At 32.1% G+C, this 17188-nt stretch overlaps 1 protein-coding gene across 2 annotated transcripts in view; it reads right to left on the reverse strand.

Moving 5' to 3' along the window:
* PCLO (piccolo presynaptic cytomatrix protein) overlaps positions 1–17188 on the reverse strand; it is a 348144-nt gene that overhangs the window by 90313 nt on the left and 240643 nt on the right. The gene's annotated exons all lie outside the window — the stretch shown is intronic.

The raw sequence follows: 17188 nt of genomic DNA on the forward strand, positions 1-17188 counted from the left end.
GCAAATAAATGAATTTTTAAAAGAGCAAAGGACCTAAATAGATATTTTTCCAAAGAAAAAAGCTGTTCAATATCACTAATGATCAGGAAAATGCAAGTCAATTCCATAATGAGATATCAACTTACATCTGTTAGGATGGCTATTATCAAAAAGTCAAATAATAAGGGTTGGTAAGGATGTGAAGAAAAGGGAAACTTTGTATACTGTTAGTGGAAATGTAAATTCATATATCCATTATGGAACACAGTATGGAGGTTCCCCCAAAAATCAGAAATAGAAATACCATATCATCTAGCAATCCCACCTCTAGGTATATATCTGAAGTAAAAGAAACCAGTATCTCTCAAAGAGATATCTGCACTCCCCTGTTCATTACAGTGTTATTTACAATAGCCCAGACATGGCAACAACCTAAGTGTGTGTTAATGTATGAATAGATAAAGAAAACATGACATATATGTCTATATATACACATGTGTATGTATACTATGTATATGTATATTATATATACACACACACATATGTGTGTGTATATATATAATGGAATACATTGAGCAATAAAAAAGAAAGAAATCCTGCTATTTTGTGAAAAATGGATGAAACTTAGGGCATTATGACAAGTGAAATAAGACAAAGATAAATATTATATAGTCTCACTTGTATGTGGAATCTAAAAATGTCAAACTTATAGAAGCAGGGGGTAGAATGGTGGTTGCCAGAGGCTGAGGGATGGAGGGAATCGGTGATGTTGGTCAAAAGGTACAAAATTTCAGTTATAAGATGAGCAGGTGCTGGGGATATAATGTACACGGTCACTATAGTTAGCAAAACTGTATTGCATGTTTTAAATTTGCTAAGAGAGTAGATCTTAAATGTTTTCACCAATAAAATAAATTTGGATGTGTTAATTAGCTGATTGCAGTAATCATTTTACAATATATATGTACATTAAATAAAAATTTAAAAAGAAAGTACGAAAGTGGTAGCAGTCTTTGAGGAAAACTAAAAAAATATAATTTGATTATGTTTGAGCCAATGACACTACATGCTTACTATGAATGGTGTAATCAAAATTAAAAGAGTAAACTTTTGATGTGTAATGTCTTTCATCATTAGAAGTGTCAAAAGATATAAATAACATAGAGAAACCATTTCAAACAATAAAAAAAATCAGTAACCATTTTATCATCCTGAGATAATCTATAAAGAAATAAAGCAAATTATACATCAGGATACTTCATAAGAAGTGTCAATATTCTTTACATCAGAAAGAAGAATTAGAAAATAATTCACTGTGGCTTGATATATGTTCAATAAATAACAAATGCCATTTGATGGTTGAATTCCATTCATTGATTTTTCCATCGAAAAACAAGAATTGTCTAAGAAGAAAACAGTTTAACAGCAATATCTGCCAACTGATATAGAACAAAACTATTTTCCCTCCAGCTCTGTAAAATTCACATGCATAAATTATTTTCCTAATTGATAAGCAAACGTGATCATGCCATAAAAATGTGGCAATATAATTCTGTATGAACTATTGAGGACTTTCACATATATACCATCTGATTATAAGGAATCCTTTCAGTTAAAAGGAATAAAATTAGACTCATCTCACTTGTGTTAATACCTGAGGTATTAATAAAGAGTACCAATTTAGGGCTTTAAAAAAAGAAAGCAAAGTTATTTTGCTCACTTTTTCTCATTTTACCTTCACAACAATCCAATAAAGTAGGTAGGGTAGGTATATCCCCATTTTTGAAGAGGGAAAACCTAAGTGTTAAAAACCACATTTAGTGGCAGTTGGAAAAGCTAGGTCCCTTATTTCTCATCTAAATTCAGGAATATTGGCATTCTAAAGGCTTCTTTTATGTTTAAGTTATGTGGAATATCTAATTATAAAATTATGGCTATTATATAGCTAATATCTTAGATTTAAGTGCATAATCAACAGAAATGAATGTATTTAATTACGATAAACCTAATCACTTCAAGTCCATAAATATTTAGTCGGTTATGATTTCTGACATGAGTTCTAAGGAGTAGGAACATCGGGAACAAATGCTCATAGAGGGTAAATGAAATTGGAGCTCTGAGATCAGAGTGGGGCTGGTGGGTGTGGAGCTGCGAGGCGTGGGTAGGGTTGGAAGAAGATGTGTCTGAATGGGCTGGCCTATGTAGTAAAAGACCCTGTAGCTAACACTGTACTCGGACTTAATTCATTTGATGATATTAAGATATAAGAGGAAAGGTTTACAATAATCAGATCATTACTTTAACAATATTCTGCCATTTGGAGAGGACACATGTATTTCTTCCCCAACCTCAGCAGGTTAGTGTCAGTTTCTATGTTTTTTCCATATCTCGTACCTACTTCTATTGTTATCCTCAATATACTTTATTTTAATTTATTCATTTATGTAATTGTCTCCATTGCTATTCTGACATTTCATATACATACTATGTATCTTTTCTCAATGAAAAAAGAAATCAGAGACAGACTGAAAGACATTTTACATTCACAGTACATATGTTTGCTGAATGAATGAATGCAATCAGAGCAGACCACAAGTTGCAAGACTGGTTAAGAAAACAGGAATTCAAAACAGCAATTTATTTTACATTTTTATGTTAAATGTAATTTTTAGAACATATTGTCATGATGAAAAAATGTGATTGCTGAGAATCAGTTCTTCCTATCAATGGAGTACTTGTATTCATTTTTTCACAGTTCATTAATACAAACTAAGCACTATAAAATATGGAGAAGATTTTATTCACTTTTGTTCTCCCAAAATACTTAAGGTGATACTGATATAGGTATATTTTTCATAAATAGGCAAGTCCTACGAAGTGATTTTCTTCCATAAACATTGGCTCTTGTCAATAAACACATAAAGTTTCATTCTTTCAGTTTCATTGAAAGAAACTTTTTTAACATCTTGACACAAAAACATGTGGCTCTTGGCCATCTTTTGTCCTACTGAGATGCAAATAGCATATGATAGAAATAAAAAATATTGAACTACCACCTATAGAACCCCACAAATATACATTTAAATGGTGTAATTCCTATTAAATGATATGTATTTATTGTATCAACTGAAAATAAGATAAACGACTTAGATGCCAAATATTCTGTAGGTTTCCTACATTATGTAGGTAATTTAATTTTTAAAAAATAGTGAAGTGATTTTGGGTTACTAAATGTCAATAGTACACATAACATGTACACATGAATGAACATATTGAGATCATTTTTACTGAGCTAAAATTTAACATATATACTGTATTGATATATATATCTATTTATATCTCTCTATCTATCTATCTATCTATCTATCATCTATCTAAAATATAACTACTCAGTACCTCCCCTGTTCCCACCTCAGTCTTTATAGGCATATCTCACACTTGGGTTATTTCTACGGCTTCCTAACTAATCTTGCTTCTATTTTTTTTACCCCTTTCAAACTATTCTTAATACAGCATAAGAGTAATCCTATTTCACCATCATTCGGCATGTGTCAGGTCAAAGGCTTCTCATCTCACACTAGTGGAAGTTAAACTCTTCACAATGGCTTACAAGATTCAACCCCCATTACTCCCGACTGGAAGTTTTGCTATCCTCTGTCCCATGTGCTCACTCAGTTCCAGCCACACTGGCCTCCTTTCTGTCTCGCTGTCTTCCCGCTCTTGTTCAGGGCTTTTACCTTTGTCATTCCTCTGCCTATACCACAAACAACATGTAGATCATTCCTTCCTCTCCTTGATGGCATTATTGGGTTTTGGCCTTCTTGGCAAGGCCTTCTTGAATAACCCCATCTCAAATTGCAATCCCCCTCTCCTACATGCCACACACTCCCCTTGCTATATTTTTCTCCTTAGCATTTATCACCATTTAATATGCAGCATGTATAAATAGCTTTGTTATTTTTAGTCCTAGTTATTAGAATGTAAGGCCAATGCTTTCCTTTCTTCATTAAAGTCCCTACTGGGCCAAAAGAGAGATTGCTTCATATAGTTATGTACTAAAAAGTTGTGAAAAAGATGACTGGATCAATGACGACATTCAGCAAACTCAAGTGCTGGGGCCTATAGTGTCTAGGTTCTTGGGACTGTGGCCCAGAGTGAAGAGAGAATGAATAGAGAGTAAAAGAAAAGTACCCTACGAGAAACCAAAGGCAATCTTACTTTCTTCCACCACTCTGAGTGAAGCTTAATACATATATTTTAACATCTTTAATCTAAGTTTCTCAAGTACTAAAGTAAAAACCTGCATTCCTGTAGAATAATTTTTCTGCTTCAGCACTGATCACAGTATCGAGAATGTATTAGTACTCCACAACTATGTTGAACTATAAAAAAAGTAATAAATGTGATATATGAAAGCCTTGGAATATCTGTATAGTTTCTGGACAATATCTTGTCCTCAAGAGCTTATAGACTGCTCTTAGAAACTACCTGAAGTTACCTGGAATTCTTTGGGGTGGTAGGGAGGTCAATCTGTAAGCTGTACTTAGCCATGGTACAAGTTTTAATACACGCAAAATTGACCAATGTATTCTGTATTGCTCTATTTCTGTATTTCTTTTAATGAAATTAAAAGAACACATCTATCACAATTAACAAAACCAAACATCATTAAAGAAAAGAGTTTTTTTTCCCTTAAAAGTATACTTCACCTAGTTTTTCAGATTTATTTATATTTTTATAAAATGTTTCAGACCCTGATCAAACTTTTCCTCCACAATGGATATCTTGTACCTACTGCCACCTTTCTAGGTTGTAGGCATCTTGAAAGTAAGGAAGAACCATATCATTCTAGGTAATTTTAAAATATACCTACAGAGTAGTTACTGAATAAATGTTGTGCTTCATTTGTATTCTTCATTATTTCCAGTATTCCTAATATTCTAACTTCTACTCTACTCCTCACAAGAGCCATCTCTCTGAACTTCCTGTTTGTTACCTATATCCACCTTTTCGTAGCAGTAGGTTTTTATAATTCTGCAGTAAGTACCTCAAAGTCCTCCACAAATAAAAAAACAATTCATGCAGGGATGAATACATGTTTTGTAAGGCCTGAAGCTTACACAATTTGAAGAAAAAATATAAAATTATGAATACAAAATTGGATACAAATGAGTATTTGTTAAAAAGGAAAAAGAAACCATAACAAGTTACAAATGTTAAAAAGCTGACAAATGTCACAACATCGTATAATCTTAAGCCCTTCTTGGAGCCTTGTAAGGGCCTGTAAGGGAGGGAGAAGTCCGGAGACTTAAGTTTCTTTAGTGATGATTGATTCACTTCCAGTCTCACTTATCCTTTCATCTCCTGTAGTTAATCTCACATTCTTAATTGTAGTATTTGGATTTCCGTCTTAAATAACACACTCAGTTTATAATTGCTCATATACTATTGCCTCATCTTCTACTTCCGAACCTTTGACTACATGTTTCTTTAGGTTCAATCTTTCCTTCACATCTTTTTAGAAGGTAAATTATCTCGAGACTCATTGAGTTTCTATGATTTGATGAAGGTCACTATAGTAGTTGATGAGAAAGACTGGTCCAGACACTGAGTCATCTGACTCCTACGCCATGATTCTGTTCATTAACAAGATGTGTTTTCAGTGACCAAGAAAATTATATGAATACGTATTTCTATAAATTTTAATCAGAACACAAGGTTTACTTATTAACATATTGTTGATAAGAAGAAACATTTAGAAGTCTTTTAAAAAAAGATCAGCAAAAACTATGATTTTACAGTTTGGAGGTGATATATTTACATGGAAATTGGCTTAATCACTTCAGGAATTACAATTTCTTTTATTTATGCAGGCTAGGTACTTAAAATGATATATATTATTATATCAGATACCTTTAGGAGTTAAATGTTCTCTTATAGTCTGAAATTTATAAACTTAATTGTCATTCAGGAAAATAATTTTATCTATCCTTAACAAAATAGCTCCTACAGCTAGTGTATTGCTTTAGAGTTATAAAAGACGTCAGTTCCTTTCGTCATCATCATCATCACCTTCATCATTGAGATCTAACTCATCACTGTTAGATCTAAAAACCTCTTAATTGTACAGATGAGATAAAAGGGAGACACAGAAAACACAAGTAAATTGCCTAATGTCATGAAGACAGCATTAATTCAGAGTCTTTTAATTCCAAGTTTGATGATTTATCCATAGCAATATTATATGTTCTTATAATTCAGAGCTCAGATCTGATCACGGTCAATGTTCTAAGCATGTACAGATATGGGGGACATGGAATTCAAATTTAGCATCACAAATATTCTCCTTACCATCCAAGATCTCTAAAGTTGAAAGTAAGCACAGTTTTTTTTTTCACTGCTTACAATGTTCCACGCCCAGCATTATATGTTTCTGATATATTATTTCTAAATCTGATAACACAGTTTTGCCAAACTATTAGCCCAGTTTTTCATCTCAGAACACCCTGGTACTAAAAGTTAAAAAAAACCCAAAAACATAGCCAAGGAGCTAAATACCAGAGCTGGATTTAAATCCCAATCTAACTCTAAAACTATGCTCTTTATTAAAAATTGGAGATCATAAAGCATTGTCTGGTTGAAGATTGGTATGGATATTAAAAACAATTCAGCATTCTTGCTTCCAAAATATCCACTCCAAGTTCACAAAAAGTGCAGCCAATTCTAAGACATATTGGTTACACAAATCCAGGAATTTAACTATAGAAACAATTGTTCATCTAGAAGGATATCACTGAACACATACAAATATTTTGAGGTATGTCACCCTTTGTGATAAAAGCTATCGAGTAGGATTTGGCTAATTATACTGTGTAAAATTTAGTTTTCTTGATGTCTCTATCAGGCACATTATGAATCAAACATCGTTCTCCTCTGATAAATTTCAAAATAAATGGATAAAAGAAAGAAATATATGTCTTTGTTCTGGCAACATAGCGAATCACTAATATCCTGATGTAGTAACTGTGATACCACTGCATCCTAAAAATAATATATTACAACCTACCAGTCCAGATACCAACAATTGGTATTTTTCTTCCCAGAAGATAGTTTTCTAAATATTTTTTAGAAAATATTTGTATCAACATGAAATATGATCTTGTGTCATGTGTACCTAACACACCAGCTTTAGGGAATTTTGAGAAATCTCATGCTAATGACCAATCCGTACCTGATAATCCCCCTGGAACAAGAACAAGGAAGCTCACTCATCTGTGTGCTGTGTTTCTTGATCTCCAACCTTGATCACTGCCATGCCATCTGTAACATATGCCAAAAAAGCATAAGCAGAAATAGAGACTTTCTTGCCTAGGAACATTCTCCCTTATGTTACACTGGAGTGTGTCCTCTAATAATGCTACTGGAATTAGCTCTTCTACTGTAAACTTCTTCAGGACAGGGAATTCCAGAGGCCAATTTCTAAAACCAAAACCACCACTCCAAAAACAGCTAACTTTACCCTCACTTCAATCACGGATTCTCAACAATAAATCCAAAAGCATTTTCTTGCCAGAAATCCTGTTAGGTCATCTTTAAGAAGAGGAACTAGCTAGCTGGACCAATGTCAATCACCTACTCTGAAACAACTAAAAAACTAAGAATTTAAAAATATCTGTGAATTCATGCCACAGGCACATTTCTTCACAGAATAGCCTATAGACAAACAATGATGTTTCTCTCATTTCTTTACAGATCTAATGCCCTGGGAGATGCTAACTCGCCATATAGCTCTGGCTAAATCCACAAGCAAACACTGGATATCATTGGTTTCAGCTTTGTACTCTCCCATGCTGTGTTCCCACTGATTCATTAAGAAGATTCCTGAATCTACCTTCAGACTTTAATGCTACATTCCTATCTTTAGCTCCAAACAGCTTTCCAAAAATTTTCCAAATTTGATTTAATTAGCAATTACAATAATATAGATGAAATTATCTTCAAAAGATTTTTATTAAATTAGAGTTGGACAATTTATCAATATAAACAAACAATTGTGGGTTCATTGCATAAAAGATATTTAGTTTCTATAAATTCATTATTCTGTTATGAAGATTGTTGAAGTTTCAAAAGTATCATGATAGTAATATATTTCACAATTATAATGTAATAACACATAAAACTAGGGAAAAAATTAATTTGGAGAACTAGCTGAAGAAATCCAGTGATTAAATAAAGCTTAGAACCAATGATATGCATATAAAGGACTAGATTTAGCCCATACTATTTCCCTCACAGAACTTTATTTGATTTATATCTTCTACTCTGCCTTTGCTGGACAGACAACATTGTTATAAGTAACATGAAACATAAATAGTTAATAAGTTTAACAACTGCTACATGTAAGTTTTTTTTGTAATGTCCTAACTTAGTTCATTGTATTGATTCAGAATACAATGACTAAATCTCTGAGTAGAACAAAAGCTTTCCACTGTGAACTTATTGAAGACTCAACTGGATATGATTATATATATAAAAAAATTATTGTTTTTTCCACATTAATCTGCCCTTTTAATGTAATCACTATCTAATTTCAACAGAGTGTCATGAAAATTGATAAGTTGATTCTAGATTTTATATGCAAGATCAAAGGGTCAAGAATTATTCCAAGATCACTTTGAAGAATAGCAAAATGACAGATCCACCTACCATATGTCAGGACTCAATATAAAGATATCATAATTAACACCATGTGATAGTGGTGTAGGGATAGACAAATAGTCTAGTAGGTATAAACAAATAGACCAGAACACAGAACTCAGAAAGGATCCAGATATGTATTTTGAAAAATATAACAGATGGGACATAGTAGATCAGTGGGAGTAATATACTATTCAAAAAATGGTGCATAGCAATAGTGAAGAATCTGAAAAAGAAATCAAGAAAATGATCCCATTTATAATAGCTACAAAATATAAAATACCTAGGAATAAATTTAATTAAGGAAAGGAAAGATCTCTATAATGAAAACTATAAAACATTGATCAAAAAATGGAAGACAAAAAATTGAAAGATATTTCATGTTTATGAATCAAAAAAATTAATATCACTAAAATGTCCACATTATCCAAAGTGATCTACAAATTCAATGCAATTCTTATCAAAATACCAATGACATTCTTCACAGAAATAGAAAAAATAATCCTAAAATTTGTGTGGAACCACAAAAGACCCCAAATAGACAAAGCAATCCTGAGCAAAAAGAACCAAGCAGGAGGTATCATACTATCTGGCTTCAAAATATACTACAAAGCTATAGTAACCAAAATAGCATGGTACTGGCATAAAAATAGACACATAGACCATGGAAAAGAATAGAGAACTCAGAAATAAATATATGCATTTATAGTCAATGCATTTTCGACAAAAGCACCAAGAATATACATTGGTCTTCAATAAGTGATGCTGGAAAAACTGGATATCCATATGTGGAAGAATAAAATTAGTCCCCTTTCTCTCAGTATATACAAAAATCAACTAAAATGGATTAAAGACTTAAATGTAAGACCTGAAACAATGAAACTACTGGAACATTGGGGAAATGCTTCAGGATGTAGGTATGGGCAAAACTTTTTTTGAGTTAAGACCTCAAAAGTACATGCAACAAAAACAAAAACTGACAAACAGGATTACATCAAACTAAAAAACTTTTGCAAAGCAAACATCAACGAAACGAAGAGACAACCTACAGAATGGGAGAAAATATTTGCAAATTATTCGTCTGACAAGGGATTAATAACCAGAATATATAAGGAACTCAATAGCAAAAAACCAAATAATCTTATTTAAAAAATTAACAGAAGATCTGAATAGACATTTCTGAAGACATAAAAATGGCCAACAGGTAGATGAAAAAATTCTCAGCATCACTAATTATCAGGGAAATGCAAATTAAAACCACAATGAGATATCACTTCATACCTGTTAGAATAGTTTTTATCAAAAAGAAAATTACAGATGCTGACAAGGATGTGAAAATGGGGAATACGCATACACTGTTGGTGGGAACGTAAATGAATACAGCCGCTATGAAAAACAGTATGGAGATTGTGCAAAAACTAAAAATAGAACGACCATCTGATGCAAAAATCCCACTGCTGGATATATAACCAAAAAATAAAAAAGAAAAAAGAAAAAGGAAATAAGTACCTCAGAGATATCTGCACTCCCACAACAGCCAAGATATGGAATAAAGCTAGGTGTTCATCAACAGATAAATGGATTAAAAATGTTTTATATATACACAATAAAATATTATTCAGCCACAAAAAATAATGAAATCCTGTCATTTGCAGCAACATGGATAGAACTGAAGGGTGTTATGTTAAGTAAAATAAGCCAGGTACAGAAAGGTAAGTATCATATGCCGTCATTCATATGTGGGAGCTATAATAAAATAATTGATCTTATGGAGTTAGTGAGTAGAATGGTGGTTACTAGAGGCTGGGAAGCATAGGATGGAGGGGAAATGAAGAGAAGTTGGTTAATAGCTACAAAAATACAGTTAGACAGAAGGAATAAGTTCTAGTGTTTGATAGCATAGTAGGGTGATTATGGTTAACAATAATTTATTGTATAGCTCAAAACAGCTAGAAGAGAAGATTTGGAATGTTCCCCATACAAAGAAATGATCAATGTTTGAGGTGATATGTATTTCAGTTACCCTAAATTAATCAATATATATTGTCTAGATCTATCAATATATAGCACCTACCCCATAACTATGTACAATTATGCTATATCCATTAAAAAAAGGAATGGCCCAAAAGCTGTAAGCCACTTAGGAGCTGAGCCACTCTAGAGATGGGTCAGGGCCTCTTGTCGAAAAAATAGAACAAAAGTCCCATTAAAGCTCCTGAATATAAAGCTTAAAATAATGGAGCACAGGAAATTGATTATCCACAAGAAAACAAAACTAAAATACAAGATTTCCACTTCAGACCACAGATATATTAAAAACAACTTAATTCTTTGACTATAAGGACATTTCTGACATGTAAGATTTTATAGTTTTTAGAAAAAAAATAAAGAATCATATATTTAAGACCTCAGGACCTGGCAAATTTCCTCAACATGATAAAACATTTGTATAACTTAATAGAAACAAAATAACAAATTTGACTACATTAAAATTTCAACTTTTGAAAAGAGAGAGAGAGAGAGAGACAGAAACTAAAAGTACAAATCACATATTGGGAGAAGGTATTTATAGCCTACATAATTGATAAAAGATTATATGTAGAATATATAAAGATTCCCTAAAAATCATTAAAAATGCACAAACAATCTAATTAAAGAATAGGCAAAAAGAACAGGCAAACCACAGAAGAGAATAACACAAGAGCTAATAAGATTAATAAAATATGATCATGCTCAATGCTATTGAAGGGGAAGTAAAAGAAAACAACAATGGTAAGTAATTTCACATTGGATTTGAAAAAGGAAATTTAGAGAACGAGGATCAAGTATGCACAGAAACAAGAACACTAATTTGCCACTGATGAATATAAAGAGTATAACACTTTGGACAGCAATTTGGAAAAATTAACTAGTTGAAGAAGAAACAAGACATTCTCCTACATTATTTAACAAGATTGATAATCAATATAACCCAGAAATTTAACTTGTATTGTGGAAGAAACTCCTGAACATGTGCATGAAAGGACTACATCAAAAAAGTAATTATAGCACTGTTTGAAATGGTAAAAATAAAACAATATAAAACTATAAATGTCCTAAAGAACCAGTAAATGTTTAAATTAAACTGTAGTAGAGACATACAATAATAGAATTGTACCCAGGGGTTAAAATAAATGAGGTAGAGCTACATGTGCCTTTGGACAAATCTCAAAAACTTAATGTGAATTTTTAAAATAGTGGCACAAAGACATATACAGTAAGATATTATTTATATAAAATTTTGCAGACAAGAAAATGAATCTTACATAGTTATGCTATATACATAACATTGTAAAGAAAAACAAGCAAAAGTGTAACCCCAAATTAAATCTGGTATTTTATTCTGGGGTAGTAACAGGTTTGTGAATGGAGAGGTAACTGCAAGAGGCTTTACCTGACTTACAGCTTTCAAAAATTTCTTTCAAAAATATGAAACAATTATGGCAAAATTTTATGACCTAATAAAGCAGTATGGTGGGTAAGTGGTTGTTTGCCATATTATTCTCTAAAGTTTTTTGCACACTGGAACATTCATAATGAAAAGTATAGGCCAGTGCCTGCTTAAGAGTTAAAGTGCACACATAAACCATGAACGCTGAGAAGCACTGCCATCCCCTCCACCCCAAGCCCAGACACCACCAGCCCTCTTCCACTCTCATTAGAATCAGAGAAGGAATCATGGAGCATATTGAGATGTTGCCCTGGGCATCTTAATAGGTGAGATGAGGAAAAAGTAGGAATACGTTGTGTGAGTCTTTTAAGGTAATTTTCCTGATTGGGGAGGGGGTATGAGATGAAGGGAAATCATGTCCACTTTTAATGCATTTTAAATATCAAAGCCTGACTTTCTTTGGTTACTGTGTAAAGGAGAAATTCAACTGTTGAGTTGTTTCAGTGAAAATTTACAAGCTTGAGACCAAAACACACTCACCATTAACTGCAAATGAATCACAAATACATGTGTCAGGCAGCAAACACTTCCACATAGTACCTGCTATTTTGAGTTGAGATTTTAATTTCTAATTTAAAACTCCTCTGTTTTGTGCCCTCACCCTCTTTCAACCACAGAGTAAAAGTAAACACAATGTTTTGGACCTTCTGGGCTACAAAAGAACTGGCAGAGAAAAATCTCCTTCTCACACTCAGCCACTGAACAGGAAGATGATATTGTATGTTCTAGATTGGAGGGGTTTCTCTGTCATTAACAATCCTGTCCTCCCACCCCAGAGATCTGAATTTAAATTCAAAACAAGTAACACTGAAGAAAAAACACCTAGAGTGAATTCATGTAAATTTATGAGCAGTTAAGCTCAAAGTTGTGAAAACATGCACCCAGAGGAAAGTTTCCATTTTGTACATTATTTTGAATCAAAAGTGATATTACTAAATATTGATGCTGTCTTAAATGTACATGGTTCTTTAGAAATAGTAGAGTATAACTACATGTATCGTATTTGTGACCCTGTGAGGAGTGATATGTTAATAAGTATCCAACTTTTGTAATTGAACATGAATTTTTATCACTCATTTCTTCTTATATTGCTTAAACCTTTGCTTTATTAAGCACTGTGTCAGACACTGAGTGTGCAGAAAAAATTCTCATTATGCTAAGGGACACAATAGATGTGTGCACAGAGTAGTATGGAACACATAAAAGAACTGAACCTCATCTTTATCAGGTTAAAAAGTGTCTACTTTCATGAGGTAATGACAATTTTACTACGAATTTTCCAAATTTGGAGAACTGTGATCTGAGAAGAATATATAAAGAAAGTTATTTTTGAAGAATAAGTAAATTCAAAACTTCCTAAAATTGTGATGGTATTGAGTAAGTTTCACCAAGTGAAATAGTCTAGAGAAGATAAAGTTTTATTATAGAGGAAGCATCTAATTTTTGAGCCCATTAGTTAAGGTGTTAATGACACTAAACTTAGTATTGATATTATTAATATAACATGAAAAATATTTATAAGTATTTAAATATTTAAAATGAAAGTACCAACTTATATATATACATTCAAAGTTCATATAGTCTAGTGTACTTTAAGATGCTCAAATTAACTGAAAAAGAAATAACAATGGAAAAGACCAAAATGAGAGAAAATATATACCATTTAAAACTCCAACATTGCTAAACATTTTACAGCCCCAACACCATTGCTCTAAAAGTTGTTAAAATTTTAATACTAAAACAAATAGCAAGAAATAGCACTTCAAAACTTGATTTGTGGTTAAATTCCCCAGATCTTTTGTTTTCATTTTTTTTCCAACAGAACAAAGACTAATCTTATGCAATTAAAAGGAAGTACAGTGGACAGCAAAGGATCATTCTCTGCTCAGTATTTGTTCAAGAATGTTTACTAAATGTTACTGGGAAATCAATTTTAAGATTTTGGAAGATTAGGATCCCTCAAATACCTGATTCTGTGAGTTCTTTCAGAAAATCATTGTAAGTTGTTTTCAAACGGAAAGATTGGTTCAGGAAATTTTGATTTATAGAACAATCTAATTGCATTTTTTATTTTAGGAGATGGCACATTTTAATATTACTAATAGGAGTGTTTTAAAGCCAATTCTTTGAGCATTACCTAATCATTGTACAAAGATAATTACTGCTAACTCTCAGCATTCTGAAACACAACGTTCTGCTACATTGTTTGACAAGATAGGCCAACTTGTTCAGAAAGACTTCAAAACAAGGTTCAATAAAAATCTTTTTTTTTTCCAAACAAATAACCAGAGAAGTCCTCAGAAAACATACTGTGATGTTTTTTCCATTTAATATTGGTTATATAAGTGAGTAATTTCAGAACAGCACTTGGCTTATGAGGATCAGAAAACCCACAATTGGTCAGTGTGCTTTAAATGAATAAATCCAGAGAACAGAAAGCTAGAGGAAATTTGAAAACACTCTTGTTTTCCCAAAGTCGACATAATCAGACCCTATGCCATAGAGTGTTGCAAAAGTGCTAAAATTTCAGACCCTGGTAAGTCTGAAAAACTTGTTATATGTTAATTAGCCAGATTTGATCAGTCTGTAATGTGTACATGTATCAAAACATCACACCGTAACCCATATACACAATTATTATTTGCCAATTAAAAGTAATTATAAAAACTTAATGCTATACCAAAATATTTTTTAAAAAGCCTATTATAGGAGAAATGAACAAACTCAGAAAAAGCAGTAGACCCAGTCAAACTTCTCTGAACAGAAGCTTTGTAGTTTGGAAGAGAAAAAAGTGCAGTCTAAGAATTCTATTGCCAACCAAGTTGTCATTCATGTTTCAACTCAACTAGAAGACAATGTTGAATCTGTAAGGGCACAGTCTATATATTTTTGGATTCAGAAATACAGAAAGCAAAGATACACATGGAAGAGATCATCAATGCCTAAGTCTACCTAGAATTCATTAAATAAGTGGAGAAATTCAATTACATAAACACACACACTATTTATTCAAATATATATAATTTTTCCCTAAGAAAAAAATTAATTTCAAGTATAGAATATTAATCACCTTTATTTTATTCAATAAATAAATTAAAAAAATCAATAATCATGAAAAAATTTTTAAAAATTAAAAGTAAACAAAACCTCCTGTGATATACAATTGGTATTGTTATAGTGAGGCCCCACTTCAGGTATAAAAATTAGGGTTGTATCTCAAACAATCTACTGTTTTGGTATTTTTGGATAATCTATTAGGGGTTGAGGCTGAAGGCCCTAAGCTCTTGGGATAGCATGCATAAATTAAACATATAACTATAGAAGAAACCCAAACATACACATATACACTCAAACATATGTAATATAAAGTACCAAAGTATACCACTATATTTTTTAATTAACAAGGTGAATGGATACTCATTTAAATTAGTGGCCTTCAAGCTAGTTAATATTTGTACATAAACAGAATAAACCTTTATCATTCTAGCTTGACAGCACTGTATTTAAATATAGCCTATATGGGTGGGAGAAAGGATATGATTTGCCACACATTCAAGTTATCCTCCAGAATATTTAATATTTAAAAATAGTATTTAAATACTGACAGTCAAGACAGCATCATGAATCTAGCAGAAATACTAAAAATTGGTTTATTAAAGACCTTTGTTCTAAGAATAAATAAAGCAAAGCTGGAAATCATAAATAACAAATTGTAGGTGTGGGTTATGCAAGAACTGGACTTCAGTCAGAGGACCCATGCTCATAGAAAAGCCTGACTTGGCACCTTGGCCAAATGTTGAGAGAACAAATGAATAATAAAAAATTCTTAAATAATATGCATGTAGTTTTTAATGATTTCTCACTTAAATCAATTAGATAAACTGCAAAACCACTAGTTCCTAAATAAGTCTTAGAGCTTGTGAAATCACAACTGCAATTTTGTTTACTTTTGTTTTCTCTCTTGAATGAGCTTGTAACATATCTATTTTTATAAAAAATAAACTCATGAACTTAAAATAGGCCACCTAGGCTACCACGTGCAAAGAACACATCATCATAGTATACTTACTGATATTGGCTTTAAAATCATCCTGATCTGTGGCATGTGCTGATTTCCATGGTGTTAATCCAAAGAAGGGCATAACATTTTATCTATAAATTATTCAAATATCTTTGCCAAATGATATCAGGCACAGTTATTATTGTAAATTTTATTTTAAAATAAAAACAGCATATTCAATTTTTTTCTGGAATACACTATATGGAAGTGAGCCTATCATTCCCATCCTTAAAATGGGTCTCAATTCATATATCCTAACTAGACTGCAACACTGGGCACTGGGCATGAAAGGATTATATTCATAGAAAATTCAGACTGACCAAGTGCTTTGCTCAGAAATGTTATTTCTTGATTCATATAGTCTTTTCTTTCAGTTAGCTATCTGGCTAGCTATATATTTGGTGATGTGCTGGTAAACTGGAATTCTGAAAGCAAGCAAGCAAACAAACAAAGGTTTGCTTGATAATATTTTCCTATTTCCAAATTGCAAATGCTCCTATCATGGCCAATTCAAGCTATCATCATGATGTGACCGAATCTAAAGCTGAGAAGAGATGTATATGGCATATCTTAGTGATATAGACCAACCTGACTCCAGTATAAATACTGTGGTGAATAAATACTGCCTCCGGTTTGTGTTTATTCTAATAGTCTCTCAAAAATGTCTGAAGACTTTTTTGGTAGGTTTCAATATATTTCATTTAAGAAAATCACAGTGAATCATTTTTAACAAAACTAAAAGTTTTAAGCAACAACAGACAAAATGTTATTAAACTATGAAATGACAAAAACCACATTTTCCAAGTAAGTATTTTATTTAGAGTAAAAATAAAAAGGTTGCATCTACTTTATATGATGTTCATTATAAACAACATCTTGAAAAGTTTGCAAACTATATTTATGTTAGAGAGTTTGGGGTATGCAAGTGTCCATATCATCTGATTGAAAATTGAAAATTATCA

Source organism: Lemur catta, chromosome 11 (genome assembly GCF_020740605.2).
Source record: "Lemur catta isolate mLemCat1 chromosome 11, mLemCat1.pri, whole genome shotgun sequence".
Classification (NCBI taxonomy): domain Eukaryota; kingdom Metazoa; phylum Chordata; class Mammalia; order Primates; family Lemuridae; genus Lemur; species Lemur catta.